The following is a 14,679-nucleotide window of genomic DNA, read 5'->3' as shown; positions in this document are numbered from 1 at the left end:
CCATGCTACTCTATCCTGTGCAAGCTTCTTCATCTCCCAGTACCTACTGCAAACTACATCCTTCTGAATCTGCTTAGTGTATTCATCTCTTGGTCTCCCCCTACGATTTTTACCCTCCACGCTGCCCTCCAATACTAAATTTGTGATCCCTTGCTGCCTCAGAACATGTCCTACCAACCGATCCCTTCTTCTGGTCAAGTTGTGCCACAAACTTCTCTTCTCCCCAATCCTATTCAATACTTCCTCATTAGTTATGTGGTCTACCCATCTAATCTTCAGTATTCTTCTGTAGCACCACATTTCGGAAGCTTCTATTCTCTTCTTGTCCAAACTATTTATCGTCCATGTTTCACTTCCATACATGGCTACACTCCATACAAACACTTTCAGAAATGACTTCCTGACACTTAAATCTATACTCGATGTTAACAAATTTCTCTTCTTCAGAAACACTTTCCTTGCCATTGTCAGTCTACATTTTATATCCTCTCTACTTCGACCATCATCAGTTATTTTGCTCCCCAAATAGCAAAACTCTTTTACTACTTTAAGTGCCTCATTTCCTAATCTAACTCCCTCAGCATCCCCCGACTTAATTCGACTACATTCCATAATCCTCGTTTTGCTTTTGTTGATGTTCATCTTATATCTTACTTTCAAGACACTGTCCATTATGTTTATGTCTTACAATAAAAGTTTAACAAAGTAATTGGGTGAAAGCTATGAGGAACAGCCGGTCCGTGCGTTTCAGGATTCAAACATCTTATTCCCACTTTGAACGGGGTCAGCACTACTCTACCCCGTAACATTTCATTCAAAAGGGGCGCGAAGGTGGCATCCAACAACGGTAAAAAGTGCACGTAAAATTCATTGGGGGAGTCAATCCAGGCCCGGGGACTTTTGAGAAGGCGATGCCACAATAATTTTCTAAACTTCCTCAGGCTGAAAGGCTGCTAAGAGTGTTTCATTATGTTTATGTGTGATTGTCATATCCACGACGCTGACTAGTGAGTCGTAAAAGGTTTCACTGGACACATGGATGTCGTAGATGTCTACATACTACTGGTGTAAGATTAGCATTATACAAGCTTGCGCCATTACGATACGTCCATTATTTGAATACAAGCCCGTCGGCGACGGGTATGATATAAAGAAGTCTGTTCTTCGGTCACTAATGAACGCGGCTTGGATCGGATTTTGAAACCTTGCATTTGTATTCTCTTCAAGGTCAAGAACTGTGCCTGTACGCGCCTAACATCCGCATTTCGCAGATAGGCGTGATACGAAGCAGCATAAAGTTCACGCAAGGTGGAACTGTGACAAAAGTTCTCCGAAACTCTCGCGCTTTGGCAGCACAGAAAAGCTTGTCTGAGCATCGATTTTGCCAGCTGTGTCCACCAGTCGAGGGTGAAAAGTATTTCCCAGTGGACCGCAGAGAACGCTCCCTCACGGCTCGCATCACGTCACCGAGAGATGTGTCAGCTAGGTGAGCGATGATTAACAACCACGGAGGGCGAAACGATTCGACTGGTTGATGTTCAAGACTGAAAGTTGTACTTACAGCGAAGGGATCAGCAAAGGAAGCTGGGATGACTTCAACATTAAGGATACTAAAGCTCAGGTAGTCTCATAAGTAAAACCTATCCAACTTGCTACTAGAAGTCGCCGTAAAGTGGGTAAATTTAACTAAATTCTGGTATTTACGTATCCAGAAGTGTTTCAGGCGTAAGGAGTGGACCAATTTATGCAATTCACGAGAGAAATTGAAATTTGGAGATTGATCTGCAGGACGCAAGACACCTCCCAACAGAATATCCGGAGGAATCTTACGCAACAGGTAAACAATTTCCTATTTGTAAAATCGGAAACGAGGTAAGGTTAAAAAGTTGACAACCTTTGTTCCTGCCAGGATCCAACATTTCCACCTCAGCAATTGGAATGCCTTCGCCAAAGATTAATGCGCGCGCTAGAGTAAAGATCATACGAAAACCGGGTAAAGAGAAATTCCTAAATAATAACTCCTGCAAAAACACTATGTCCGCACATGAATCATAAATGAACTGACGCTGCAAAGTCAATAGCAATTCTGATTTCACACTATTAACGTTTAAGCAAAGCAACGTGCAGGCTTGGGTCATTGATCACAGCTATGCTGGGATGGACGGAACGTATCGAGTAGAATTAAGTAGGCAGCCGAACGTCCATGTCTACTGCGGAGTCCACAGGTGAGTCAGACATCGGGGGACGAGAACCCCTATCATCATAACCTTTTTTATTAGATTTCTTACGTGTCACCGCACGGTCAGGTTGTATACACCGTTTCTGTCGGCTACGCGGCATGTTGACCTCTGCAGACGGAGGTGTGGGGGGAGGGGAGATAGGCACAGCTTTCTGCCCATCACAAGAAGGGACAAGTTACACATGTCCAGGCACTAGGGCTGAAGTATTCTGTGGAACTACCAATGGAACAGGAGATACTTTGTTGCTAATTTCATTCCCCTCGGGAGGTGCTGTAGGCGGCAAATTCGGGAAACCGTTTGCGACCGAAGACGAAGGAGCAGGCAGATATTGCACTGTCTCAGAGTGTAACGGAGGACACAAAGACGAACGGGGAGAATCCGCTCCCTCTCCACACACAGGCAGCTCAGAAGGAGCCACTTAGCGAGCAGAAGGGATGCTGGAGATAACTTCTTCGCTACTCACCATACCGAGGACGGGAGGTATCGTAGCATCGAGAGGAGCAGGGAACACAATCGATGCGGAGGAGCTTGGGGCAGAAGGCACAGCCAAAGCCTCACCCTCACCATCTAGTGCGACGTCACTTGTTTGTCACTGTTACATTTCTATCCTGTGGGAAATAGGATTCTAAACACGTCGCGGCACGTCGGGGAGGTGAGGGCGGAAATTCACTTACACGATTACAAGAACTGACTTTTTGTTCATTGACCGAAAGTGTCAACTTTCATTACATAGGAAGCAGGTTCCCTCGTGACCAGTATACATGACACGAACGCGGTAACCACACACTCCTAAATTTGATGGAATATTACATTTGACCTGCATTTCCACCGAACGAATTCCACTATAACACTGTAATCTGTATTGAGTAGACCAACGTTCACGATTGACGTTTTTTACGTTACCATAAGGACTCAATATGTCCTTTAGAAAGTTGTCATCAACCTCCGGTGGGAGGTTGAACACTCAAACATTGGTATAGTCAATTTCAGCATCTGTGAGTGACACCATACTAACAGATTTATCGCGATGCTTGAACGGGACTTGAGAACTATGTCGCGAGAGTAATCTTTTAACGTGAAGGGGATCCAAAAATTTCACGTAAAACACTTACTCGTGAGTTCACATAAAATGCACCGAGTAGCCAATCGTGGATTTCTAGTGACCCGGGCTGCACGTGTCGTGTTGTTTTATCGAAAGTAAAGTTCACAGTACATGGTAGCCATAGCAGAGCAGCCGACGCCGCTGTAAGTAGACGAACAGACAGTAAGGCGGAGCGGAGGCACTAGGACTCACTCGGCAGACAAATCAACTCTAACGAGGAAAACTTCACACAAGTGACGCTATGGCAAGTGAAATAAACGGGAACCTTCCCGCTCGGAACTCGAAGCGGAACTCCCAGCGCTAGACCACCTTTCCCGACAGTAACTACCTGAAAATCATAGACTAAAATTGAACTCCTCCCACACAGGCCAGGAAGACCCAAAGGTACCGACAGGCCGCCGTGTCATCCTCAGCCCACAGTCGTCACTGGATGCCGTTCTCTTCCTCCACCAGGGCGGTTCACAAGGAATGGATAGTCCTTTGTATCACGTGGACGTGCAGCAGTACTTTTCCCAAGGCATCCTATACATACTCAAAGGGATTTAATTTGAAGCATCGAGCAGATCAGTCCATTCGCCGAGTATCCTCTCGTTCTCCAACTGCGCTGTTCGATGGTGTCACACATTGTCACCCATAAAAAAAAAAATAACGAATCCGGGACGAACTGTACCCCAGAAAAAATGAAGATGGGGAAGGACTACAGTGCCGCAATGACATCGACTGGTGAGTACATCGTGTTCAAAGATTTGGACGTCAATAAGCCCTTGTAGCACACTGCTCCCACACGCTGCAACACCTGGAGCAATGTTTACTAGAAAATGGTGAACTCCCTAGGCGCTACAGTCTGGAGCCGAGCGACCTCTCCGGTCGCAGGTTCGAATCCTGCCTTGGGCATGGATGTGTGTGATGTCCTTAGGTTAGTTAGGTTTAATTAGTTCTAAGTTCTAGGCGACTGATGACCTTAGACGTTAAGTCGCATAGTGCTCAGAGCCAAAATGGTGAATTTTGTTTTCGGTTACTCTGCGACTGTTTGAATCTATGCGTGTGTGGGCTCATGTTGCGTTACTCAGTCTATCTGATTAACGCTGATTACTAATCATTAATGCAATCTCAAACAGTTTTATGGAAACATAGTGTTAGGTTTTTATGTATGTCAAATCTGTAATGAAATTCATGACTTCATTTCTTTTTGTAAATAAATATCTTTGGAATCAACCCAGTTCGTTAAACTAACCTCCAGTATACATACCTGGTGTCATTAACATCAGGTACCGTGAAAGAGAAGAATAGTATGTAGCATTTAGTAAAGTTCAGTCAGTGATCGGTCTATCTAAGTTCCAGTGGTTAAATATCGCTGTGCGGTTTCTACCGGCAGGGGTGGCCGAGCGGTTCTAGGCGCTACAGTCTGGAGCCGCGCGTCCGCTACGGTCGCAGGTTCGAATCATGCCTCGGGCACGGGTGTGTGTGATGTCCTTAGGTTAGATAGGTTTAAGTAGTTCTATGTTCTAGGAGACTGATGACCTCACAAGTTAAGTCCCGTAGTGCTCAGAACCATTTTTTGTGCGGTTTCTTTGTCGTACAACATAGGACTAAACCCAACTGATTTTGGTGTTACTTTAAACAGCTTGGCATTCAAGCACTGAATTGGTTCAATAGTAAGCTCGCGGACACGAAACGTCCGTGTTACAGTACATGGCAAAAGTATATACCACAGAGCACCAGGTTCCAACATTTACAAATTTCCAGTATTTTATAAACAATGGCTGGCTTTTCACTAACCGCTCCCAACGTCATGAAGGTATACTGCATGAACGCAAAATGGTGATGTCATAGTTGATTTTGTATAATTTAGTTGTGTGTTCATCTTGATCACAGACATTATATTAACTTTGTGACATGTTTGAACCAATGGCCACCTTTAAAAGGTCGTGATACACATTAATAATTCGTCTGCGATTTCAGTCATAAGTGACTTCAACTCAAGATTTGTACCGATGACACTGCCGAGAGAACTAACTTCGGGTTATTGTGCTGGGTTCCTTGCTATTCATGTGCAATGTCAATCACGTAGATCACAATATTTATAGTAACCTCTATATGTTCGCTGAGGATGCTGTTATCTACTGATGTATTGTCTCAGATAATCAGCAAAAACATTAAGTCCGATCGTGATACCATTGAAAAGTGGTGCGAAGATTGACAACTCACTGTAGATCGCCAGGAATGTAAAATTTTCTCTTCACAAAACAAAAGGAACTTGGTATTCTCTGAGTACAGTATCAATGGATCGCATTTGCAATCAGTCCGCTGACGCTAATATCTGGATGTATGAGAGTGTTGGGACACGACGTGGACTGACCAGATAGGTTCAGTCGTAAGTAAAACAGATGCTACCTTTTAGTTCTTTGCCAGGGTACTAAGAAAATGCAGCCAGCGTGTAAAGGATGCTACTTACATGTGACCAATCTTACAATATTGCTTGAGTTCCTGAGTCCCATACGACATACCAATATCAGGGGATCATGAACGTAATTAAAAAAGGCAGCACATATTGTTACAGATCTGCTGATTCGTGAGAGAGCGTCATGGAGATGTTGAAAACTTGAAGTGGCAGATGCTTGAAGAGGGATACCAACTATCCCATGAATGTTCTAAAGAAACAGTTGTCATTACGGAATCTAGGAATGTACTAGAGCTCCCTCGGGGACCACCATGATTAGATAAGAATGATTCCTTTAAGGGCGGACATTGATGGAAAACACACACTATTTCAAAAAGGCACCATATCCAAAGTTTTGAAGATATGGCAATAAAATTTTGTACCACGCTTTACATGAAAGTAAAACATTTACTTATAAAATCATTTGATTATGTATATTCAACTTTTTTTAATGAAATAAGTTTTATTTTCAAAAAATAATATATGCTCCCCGTTCTAGGAAAGTATTCAAGAGATTTCTGCAAAAGTTTCTCTATTTCATCTCACTATATGTTGTAAGCTTCTCTCATGAGGGTTTTGGAACAGGTCAAATAGGACAAGTTTAATATTTTTTTAATTATAATTCCAGAAGTACAATTTTAAATTCATTCAAAATTCCAAGCACTTTGCCTCATATCTCAGCTTGCAATGAGAATTTCAAAATTTGCTATTGAGGCAACTTGTATTAGGTTTACAGAAATATGTATGAAATTTCATAATTCTAGCATTCATAGAATCTGAGGAAAACGTACATAAACTTTGAAAAACAAACTTTTCAAGAAACGCAATATAAAGTTCAACCTAACTTTTTTCCTTGTGTCACTTTTTCAAAAGGCACCACATTTGTACTCTGGGTCGTCTTTCCCGTCAAGCCTTCTCTTCTGGTTTCTTGTCGTCTGTCTTCTTTCCTTTACCAGGTCTTCAACTGATTTTTCGGCTGCAGAGACGTGCTGTAAATCTATTTTTCTAAGCATGTCTTGAGTAAAATTTTCTATCTTGAAGCCCATTCCTTCTAATACCTTCCTCCACCCGACCTTCCCATCATTAAATACAATAGCTGCATCACAAGTTGCAATTCTGACAACTGTAGCAGATGCAAATGTGTTTTTAGGGCAGCGTTTCCACTTGAGTGAATTTAGAGACTCATTTGGATTTTGGCTTTTGCCATGAACATACTTTTTGAGAAGTGCAGAATCGTCCAAAAATGATCTATAAAACCAAAGAGTATGTAAAACTTCCTGGCAGATTAAAACTATGTGCCGGACCGAGACTCGAACTCGGGACCTTTGCCTTTCGCGGGCAAGTGTTCACCATCTGAGCTACCCGAGCATGACTCACACCCCGTCCTCACAGCTTTACTTCTGCCAGAATATCGTCTCCTACCTTCCAAACTTTACATAAGCTCTGCTGCGAACCTTGAAGAACTATATATCACGGCCTTCTAGATGTATCCCGCATACGTTTGGTTGAAAGTAATGCACGAAATGGTTGTTCACTGAGGTGGTACTGAAGCGCTGTTTCAAGTCGTGGACGTGGCAGGGAGGCTGCGTCACACTTTTAATTAATTTTTAGCCACTTAGGACGCGATTTCGACATTGAAACTTTGGTAATTTATTGTCCATGACTTTTACTAACAAATAAAAAAATAATCGAAAATTGACACTTTTGGTCAGTTTCATTAACGTCCCCCCTTAAGCAATCTTTGTTCACTCCCTCCATACACGGATGGAATGAAAAGTCCTAATAAGTGGTTCAGCGAGAAGAATCCTCTTATACGAACTTCACAGAGGTATTAAGATTGTTGACGCAGTTATAGGTGCAGATTATTTGTAAGAATTTATTTCATGTTACTTACAGGATGGCTTAAACGTCGATGGTCTATGAAAACTTGCAAATAAATTATATAACAATACTAATATCCACAGTCTGACATGCCCTTCATAACATGTAATGTCATAAATCATAGAGAACGACTTCCTTCCGGTTTATCTCAGGCAAGGATTTTTCAGAAAGGTAGATATTAATTGTACTATGGAAGATTTTCCAATTTTTTTTTTCAGAAAATAAAACAGAGTAAGTGAACTGAAGTAGAGAAAACTTCAAATACAAATGTGTGAGTAAAGTATAATAAAAAAGTTATGAAGTATTTAAGTGCGAGGTGCAAAAGCTGCCTGTTTTCCTTTTTTTTTTTTGATTTTTTTGCGTTGTGGGTCGTGGGGCATTGCGAATTCGGGAAGGAAAAGGAAGTCTATTAACCCTCGTGTGCATAAAATGAATTAGCTACCTAACGATGTCAGCCGCCAAAAATTGCGCTTGCCACAATATGTCAGCTATGTTTTGAGTATACTGAAGGCAGCAGTAAAATTTACTTTGATCACCCTTGGCAGCGATAACGATGCTACCCAGTACCTTGCATTATACCGTCTGAAAGCGTCAGATGCTCGGACTAGCTGTGCAAAGCAGGCGAATCTTACCGAGCGGTCTGTGTTCTGTAGAAAGGACGCGTGGTGAGCGCAGATAAACACAACGGTTTCCATTTTTTTGTTAATCCCTGGACGTGGCGGCATTCATTCTGCATGCTTCACTTTGTTCGCCACATCGGTGCGTAGAAACCTGGCAACGCCCCGAACCAATCTGCGGCTTCTTCGTATGCTGTACTGTCGGCCAAGCATATCTTCTTCCCCAGATCTTCTGCTCGTGTCTTTCTAACACTGAACCGGGCTCAACTACTTCCTGAGTTGCTTATATTTCCGATCACCATATAAAAAAGTGGTCAGCGTACACGTTTATGCGGGAAGTTGTTTCATTGATTTCATAGGTTCGAAATTTCGTGTAACAGTTTTGATATTCAAATCAGAACAAGTAGTCTTGATTGCTCTAGATAGGTTTATTTAATCTCCACATGTGACGCGCTACATCTGCTACAGGGGTCATCAGACAATCTGAGGAAATCAAATACTGGTATAAGTATAAATCGCTATTAAAAGCAATAATAAATGAATAGATTAAAAATAACAAGACGAAGACGTACACCTATTGGACTATGGAGCACAGGGCCACATTGGTGTTTCAGGGGTGGTGACGGGTATAAATTTCAGCTCACAATATTGCGCCGTAACTGAGCTTACCGCCAAAAATTCTTGCTAATCGTAACCGAGGCGTCGAACGTAATTAAGTGTTCCAAAGAGCTGGGAGTTAACAGCCAGATAGGCAGTGTCAATGCTCCATTACGTCACCCATAAAATTCTTCATACTCGTAACCGAAGTGTCAAACGCGATTAACAGTTCAAAAGAACTGGGACGTAACAGCCAGATGGCCACTGTCAATGCTTCATTACGTCACCGATAAAATTCTTCATACTCGTAACCGAGGCCTCAAACGTGATAAACAGTTGGAAAGAACTTGGACGTTACAGCCAGATTGTCCCTGTCAATGCTTCATTACGCCACCTAGAAGCAACACAAAAAAGGTAATGACAATAGGAAAAAGACAGCTACTAAAGAGTGCCAAGTATCCTAACACCAGTTAACGGACATAAATAAGCGGCGTGTATATTCTTCACCTATAGACGGCACGCATTCTAGTGATGCTTTCATAGAGTTTGTTATACCTTATTGCTCTGCCGCCTCCAGAATAGAAAGAGGGGAACTCAATGTAGTTACAAAGACATTTATTGCGCTGTAGAAGTTCAACTACTTTACTTCGGAGATGAATTCGACACCAAAGTGATAAGTGAGTTCTATTTTCTCCTCGAAATTAAAACGACGTAAAAACAGTTCGTTGCGTCGTTACATATAGGCGTCTCCATCGTAGTTCGGCGATTTATGTGGTGTCACCGCCAGACACCGCACTTGCTAGGTGGTAGCTTAAATCGGCCGCGGTCCATTTAGTACATGTCGGACCCGCGTGTCGCCACTGTGTGATCGCAGACCGAGCGCCACCACAAGGCAGGTCTCGAGATACGGACGAGCACTCGCCCCAGTTGTACGGACGACATTGCTAGCGACAATACGGGCGAAGCCTTCCTCTCATTTGCCGAGAGACAGTTAGAATAGCCTTCTGCTAAGTCCATGGCTACGACCTAGCAAGGCGCCGTTAGCCTTACCTACTTTGAGAGTTATCGTATAAATGTCTCAAGAAGAACGCTGTAAACCAACAAAGATTAAAAGTTAAGTATATTCCAAAGCTACGTATTTTCTTTATAGCAGTCCTAACGTATCCTGTTCCAGACTTGACGCCAGTCGGCGTGTGTGTACGCGTGCCTTTCGGCTCCCTTCTCAGTGTGGCGTAACTAGCTTCTTACGCCACAACAATTTGTTTGGGTGATTATTATAATAATGTATTAAATATAATGTGGAGACTCAGCATGGTGTTGAAAAACTAACAACCAAAAATAGTGAACGTTAAAGACGTGTTATGTTTATCGTTTTCTGTACGTAATTAATCAAACGACCTTTTATCCAAATCTACTACATCAGTAGGACTGGTAAGTAAGACTAATACAAAAATTACGTAAAGTGCTCAAGCAAATGTAATGTTTGTGAATGTCTGTGGCGGAATGGCAGCCAATTCTTCTTCAAGAGCAGAAGCTACAGAAGGTAACGGTGTTGAACACTGCAGTCTGGAGTCCAGTCAACATTCCAACTCATCCTGGAGTTGTTCCATTGAGATGACGTCGGGATTCTGAGCGGGCAGTCCATTTCAGGAATGTTGTTGTCCACAAAACATTGCTTCAAAGCTGCTGCTTTCTAACATCGTGGATTGTCATGCAGATACAGCCATCGTCTTTGAACCGTTCGTCTACTGTAAGCAGTACATAATTCTGTTTTCAGCATTTTCTTCAGCGCACTAAAGGGACCACAGGATACTCACGACAAACACACGCACACGTCCTCCATTCTTCACTCGTGACGCTTTACGTAATGGCAGGTAACGTTCTCCCTGCATTTGACAAACACAAACTCTTCCATAGGATTTCCATAGGGTGCAGTGTGATTCACCTCTCCAAATCACTCGTTTCCAGTCCTTCACTGTCCAGTGCCATCGCTGTTTACACCAGCTCAAGTGTCGCTTAGCACTGACTCCAGGAATGTGTAGCAAAGAAGCAGCTGGATTTTTATCTCCAGAGGCACAGCTGTTGAGCTAGCTGGACTGTTGGTAGCACTTTGGCACTCACGAGCAAATCATCTGCTCTAATTTAATGGGACTTTTTACATTTACCATCCGTAATACTCGACAATCCGTTTGTTTTGTTCCTTTGTATTTCCACTTCACAATCACAGCAGTAACATCGAATTGGGCAGCTTTAGAAAGGTTGAAGTGTCTATTTTGGAACTGTTACTTTGGTGACATTAAATGTCTAGTCGACGACCGAAGTCACTAAGGCCGCCTGACGTTTTCAATTTGCTGTTACTGCTTCGTTACTTGCAATGAAATATTCCCCGCCTCCCTTTTAGTAATGACGGGTCCACCTAATGTGACAGCTAGCATTGCAGTATAGACGAGTGTCTGAATACTTTTCATTAGACAATATAGACGGACTTTGGAGGTCTAACACACAGAAGAATTCTTGGTTTGTTCTAGCGGTCTAGTGTTCTCACTATTAGTGTCATGGACTACATACCAATGGCGTAGTCTCGGTAGACCGAGTGATGGCGTAAGTTTACATTTCACGTCCTCTGGAAGTATTTTTCAAAGACGTAGAGGCAATGGGAGGTCTTCGTGCATAAGATAATAGTATTTTCTGCCCAACTGAGATGCTTGTACACAGTTCCCTCGACGTTCTTCGCCGTATTTTAATGGCTTGATTCAATTGGCTCTGAGCACTATGGGACTTGACATCTTAGGTCATCAGTCCCCTAGATCTTAGAACTACTTAAACCTAATTAACCTAAGGACATCACACACATCCATGCCCGAGGCAGGATTCGAACCTGCGACCGTAGCAGTCCTGTGGTTTCGGACTCCAGCGCATAGAACCGCACGGCCACCGCGGCCGGCTGGCCGTATTTTAGATGGTGTTGGAATAAAGTGGCGAAGAATAGTAGGTATATTCCAAGTTATTCGGATATGGGGGGGGGGGGGGGCAACTTATTGTAGCACTGACCGTGCAGGTAGCAGAGTTTGTGTGCTACAGCGAAGCTGAAGAGAGCTAAATCGGTGGCAGCATAGCTACCGGCATGTCCAACCAAGCTGTAACGTTCTCAGGAGAGGAGTCATAGTGTGCACCTCACAGCGACCCATGTTACATGTTGTTTCATTCCTTACACAGCCCATATGTATCTGTTCCATTGAGTAGGTGGAACTCTTGAGATGTAGTGAAACCTGTCCTCTTACAGGAGAGAACATTGAGGACAAAATTTAATTCTGCTCTCCGAGTAGCAGGAAAGTGTAGCACCACTACAGGGGTAACACTGCGCTGGGCACGTGACACGGCCAGGGGACATTTGTTGTTACCTTAAACCCTACAAGTATCCCCCAAGAAAAGACAAAAAAAGGCTAGATGGACTGGTTTATGAGTCGGCACATGGAATGTTAGAAGTCTTTGTTGTAACGGCGACCGGAATGGTCATGGGGTTGAGGTGACGGAAAGCACGGCAGGACCCCCAGAGAGGCCTGCGAACAACAACACAAAGGGACGAACAACAACAAGATCGAAACAATGGAGTCGCAAGAAAACCTAACAACCACGTCCATTCGTACACAGAACAAGAAAGTAAATAAGCTGTCTAAGGCGAGGCGATGTGTCCAGAGACATACGAAAGGTTAGACTGTCTGGCTGAGCTTTTTTTTTTTCTTTATTGTGATTTCATTCCCCTGCCCCATATGGGCATATACATATATAAGGCGATAAAAAAGTGGAACATAAAACAGAGTAAGGGGAGATACACTGACAGGGAGATGTTCATTGGGGGGGGGGGGGGGGTGACAGTTAAAAAAGTCACCATGAAGTTAAAAAACAAAGTTGGCGATTCATAAAACACAAAGAACACACTGAATGCACATGCACAGGTTAAAAGTCGGCCACAATATTAAAAACACTCCAGAACAACACACTTAAAACCCACTTGGAGCACACACGGTGAAGTATAAAACTGCCAGGTGGGACTGGCTGAGGTAGTGGTCAGAGAGGATGGAAAAGGAGGGGAGAGCAAGGGGCAGGGAGGTGGCGGGATGGTGAGACTAGGGGCATCAGCAGGTACATCAAGAGGCAGGAGACTGGTGGGGCAGGAGATGAAGAGGGAAGACAAGGCGGGAAGTAGGAGGGCAAAGCCGCTCACGAGAAGGGAGGGGGAGGAGAGGGAGCCCTGAGGAGGAGGCAGGAAGATGGGGTTAGAGTTTGGTGGAAGGGTAGATGTCAGGGCGAAGATAATCACCCGGGAGGGGTAGATGGTGGAAGTTGCATTGGGAAAGGAGGTGGAGGGTGTGGAGATAGGGTGGGACACAGCGGTACAGGTGTGGCAATAGGTTGGGGGTGGAGAGGAAGGGAGACACCAGAGGGTGAGGGGAATCAAGGCGGCAGACAATATATAGTGTGCAGATGTGTTCAAGGAAAAGGAGAACTTGGGGGAAGGGGATGAGGTTGTAGTGGATGTGCGTGGGGGACAGATGATGGATGCGGAAGGCGAGGCAGAGCGCATGGCGTTCGAGGATTTAGAGTCATTAATGGAACCAGGGAGGGGCAGAAATCCAAGCTACACTGGCATAACAGAGGATGAGGTGGATCAAGCATTTTTAGGTGTGAAGGATGGTGGAAGGATACAGACCCCACGTCCAGGAGGCGGAGTCTGTTGTCCGCTTTGTTTTGGATGGTAAGGAGATGTGGAGTCCACGTGAGGTGGCGGTCGAGGGTGAGGCCAAGGTATTTGAGGGATAGGACGGCCATAAATGGTAAAGTAGAAATCATGGAGATGGAAGGAGTGGGTGGTGCGGTCTATGATGATCGCTTGGGTCTTGGAGGGGCAGATACAGAGGAACCACTGGTTGCAGCAAGCAGTGAATTGATGAAGGTGGGTTTGGAGGGTACGTTGGGACCGTTGAAGAGTAGGATAAACGGCAATGAAGGCGGCGTCATCAGCAGATGTGCAGGTTGGGGGAGGTTTGGGCATATCAGGAGTGTACAGGAGATGGAGGAGAGGGGAAAGGACAGAGCCTTTGGCCACGCCAGCAGAGGTATAGAAAGTACGGGAGTTGGAATTGTGGATAGGCTGGCTGAGCGAGAGGCAGGCGCTTAAGTACGCTATCGGGGCGCCGCTATTGGCCGCTGGAACCACGTGTTCCACTGTGGCACCCTCACACTAAATGCGGGCCAGGAGGCGCTCGCCGCCACAGTTTACGGCGCGATGGTGCAGAGACCTCTTGGGGTCTTCGACGTCCATGACGTCTGGCGGGGATTCAAATTCCGCGGAGCGCGGTACCAACGTCTTTATATGCGAAGGAGTGCCAAAATTGTAGAGTCAGCGTTGGAGGAATATAAAGTTGATGTCACTGCGTTACAAAAAACTAGACGGTGTGAAGAAGGTATTTTACGTGAAAAGAAATCAGTAATATTTTATGGAGGCTGCAGAGAGAATGGAAGCCATGAACACGAAACATGATTTGTGACGAGTGGCCATTTAGTAAGGCAAGTGAATATATTCAGTGCAAATACCAAGAGGATATTACGTCTCGCTATACGACACAAATATAGAGATGTAACTCTTGTTAATGTATATGCACGAACAAACATAAGCGATGAGGATGAAAAAAGTGAGTTTTATGACGTACTCGACAGAATAGTGGAAGGCATTGGTACCAGAAGTATTAATACCATTTTGGGAGATTCCAGTGCCAGAAAGACACGTATAGGCCAGGAATT

Source organism: Schistocerca serialis, chromosome 4 (assembly GCF_023864345.2).
Source record: "Schistocerca serialis cubense isolate TAMUIC-IGC-003099 chromosome 4, iqSchSeri2.2, whole genome shotgun sequence".
In the NCBI taxonomy this organism is placed as follows: Eukaryota; Metazoa; Arthropoda; class Insecta; order Orthoptera; family Acrididae; genus Schistocerca; species Schistocerca serialis.
Note: the sequence above shows the minus strand (reverse complement) of the source record.